This window comes from Lupinus angustifolius, chromosome LG05 (assembly GCF_001865875.1).
Source record: "Lupinus angustifolius cultivar Tanjil chromosome LG05, LupAngTanjil_v1.0, whole genome shotgun sequence".
In the NCBI taxonomy this organism is placed as follows: Eukaryota; Viridiplantae; Streptophyta; class Magnoliopsida; order Fabales; family Fabaceae; genus Lupinus; species Lupinus angustifolius.
The window spans coordinates 18576610-18579932 of NC_032013.1; positions in this window are offsets into that span (position 1 = coordinate 18576610).

The window sequence follows — 3323 nt, forward strand, 5'->3', positions numbered from 1 at the left end:
ATAAGGATGAAGTTTTATATAAATTTAAAATTTTTAAAACACAAGTAGAACTTCAACATGAAACTTTCATTAAATGTTTTAGAAGTGATAGGGGAAGAGAGATTTATCATCCTAATTATTTTGAGTCTACTGGTATTGTGTATCAAACAACCGCACCATACTCCCCACAACAGAATGGAATAGCATAAAGAAAAAATAGAGTATTAGAAGAAATGGTAAATGCCATGTTATCATATCCTGGTTTATCAAAAGGTTATTGTGGTGAATCCATGTTAACTGCATGTTATATATTAAATAGAGTTCCTAATAAAAGAAACAAGGTAACCCCATATGAACTCTAGAAGAAAAGAAAGCCCAATCTAAACTATTTAAAAGTTTGGGGTTGTAGAGCAATTGTAAAAGTTCCTGAACCAAAGAGAAAGAAATTGGGTGAAAGAGGAATTGAATGTGTATTTCTAGGCTATGCTGAAAATAGCAAAGCATACAGATTCATGGTTATTGAATCGAATGACTCATATCCTATTAACATAGTGACTGAGTCAAGAGATGCAATTTTTTAAGAAAATAGATTTACCTCAATTCAAAATCCCAAAGACATTATTCATTATAATATGAAAAGTCTAGAAAATAATGTATCCAATAAAGATACATTAGAAAGTTCATAAACTAGAAGAAGTAAAAGGATCCGAAAAGAGAAAAATTATGGATCAGACTTCTTTATGTTCCTCGTTGAAGGAACAAACGATTCCATCAATAATTATGGACCAATTTGCTATAATTTAGAAAGTGATCCAGAAACATATGATGAGGCAATAAAGTCTCAAGATTATGCCTTTTGGAAAGAAGCTATCCAAGAGGAAATAGACTCAATTATGGGAAATAAAACTTGGAAACTAGTTGATCTTCCACCAGGATCCAAACCAATAGGTTGTAAATGGATCTTTAAGAAGAAAGTGAAAGTTGATGGTACCATTGATAAATTTAAGGCTAGACTTGTTGCAAAAGGATTTACACAAAAAGAATGTATTGACTATTTTGATACCTATGCACCTGTTGCAAGAATTGCACCCATTAGAGTGCTTTTAGCACTAGCTTCCATCAATAAGTTAGTAATCCATCAAATGGATGTTAAAACTGTTATTCTCAATGGAGAATTAGATGAAGAGGTGTACATGAAACAACCTGAAGGGTTTGTTGTCAAAGGACAAGAACACAAAGTGTGTAAATTGAATAAGTCTTTATATGGGTTAAAACAAGCACCCAAACAATGGCACCAAAAATTTGACAAAGTTGTGCTTGCCAATGGATACAAATTAAATGAATCTGACAGGTGTGTTTATAGTAAATTCCAAAATGGAAAAGGTGTTATGATTTGTTTATATGTGGATGATATGTTAATATTTGGTACTGATTTAAATGAGGTAGAAAAGACTAAAACTCTCTTATCCAGAAAATTTGATATGAAAGATTTAGGTGAAGCGGGTGTGATTTTAGGTATTAAAATCATAAGAGATAGTGAGAATATTGGTTTGTCCCTATCTCACTATATTGAGAAAGTGCTAAATAAATTTGATCATTTTGATTGCAAAAGTGTTTCTACCCCATTTGATAAAATGTCAGCTTACAACCACATAAAGGTTGTTCTTCAGATGTATGCCATGCCTTGTACTATACCTGATATAGCATATGTTGTTGATAGGTTAAGTAGGTATACAAATAATTCGAGTAAAGAACAGTATTGAAATACTTGAAAGGAACAATTAACTATAATTTAACCTATAATAGATATCCTTCAGTTTTGGAAGGATATATAGATGCTAGTTGGGTAACTTATGTTGAAGATCACGCTTCCACAAGTGGATGGATCTTCAACCTTGGTGGAGTTGCATTTTCTTGGAGTTCAAAGAAACAAACTTGCATAGCCGACTCCACCATGGCAGCAGAATTTATTGCTCTGGCTGCAGGTAGTAAAGAGGCTGAATGGCTAAAAAACTTATTGTATGAGATACCTATTTGGCCAAAGCCAATGGCACCAATATCTATACATTGTGATAGTCAGTCTACGCTATCAAAAGCATACAACCAAGTGTATAATGGAAAATCCAGACATATTGGTTTAAGACATAGCTATGCAAAGGAATTAGTTGCAAATGGAGTAATCTCCATAGTGTTCGTAAGATCTGAAAAGAATCTTGCAGATCCTTTGACGAAAGGTCTGACAAAAGATATGGTGTTGAAAACATCATTAGACTCAAGCTCATGTCTAATTGGTCATCGATAGTGTTAACTCAACTCACACTTGAGTAGCATCAAGTTTTGTATTCAATGATGGAAAATACTATAGAGTGATTGCAAGTACTTGACTATAGACACGTCCCAAGTGATAAAAGTACTTGGACCATAAGAACAAAGTTGGGATGCTTATTATGGGTGTATTCCCGATATAGTCTACCTATATGAGAATGAAGTTGGCCGCTTCATAGAGTTAAAGGGCTTGACTCTTAAATTCTCATGAAAAGGATACATGACACAAGGCCTTATCAAATGTGTCATATTTATAATTCTTTCAATAATACTGAGATTTCATGTGTGAGTTGTGCACGCTTATTCTAACGAATAGTTGGTTCAAAGTTTGTCTACCAATTTCTATTCGAAGTAAGTGGAACCTATAACTTACTAAGTAATGGTTCAACTCGTAAGATACCATTATCTGAAACTATGATATTTCCAGATTTATGAGATTTCTTATATTTTAAAAATGATGGGGATTGTGAATGATATTTACAAAATATCAGAATTTACGGTTTACTATATAAATATTGTTGATGATTAATGAAACAAAGTGTCATTTGGTGTAATGGTTGTATATACTTGCCATGGGTTCAAGGTTGTGTGTTTGATCCAATGTTTGTGATTTTTGTTCATATTTTATACAATGCGTATAAATAAAAATGAACAATAACACCTGCCAGGATAAGAACTAAAGGCATAAAGCTTAGCAAGCGTTGTAGCTGCCACTAGGCTATCACGCCTATTTAGTAATTTATTGAACCGTTACACTACACAACCTTTCGTTAACGTGTACAGAACTCTAAAGGCAATTCTTTCCCTCAAGTGATATGAACTTCTCTATAAATAGAGACACTTGAAAACATAATCACAATCCGAATTTTCTCATCCAAGAAATCATCCTCCATTTCTCTAATGCATGAGAGAAGTGTAGGAAACATAAGTTTGTAAACTATTATTGAAAGATACGCTTGTTGTGTTTGTGCAAAACATATCAAGGTTTTCCAAAGTATCCTGAAGGGGATTCACTGTTC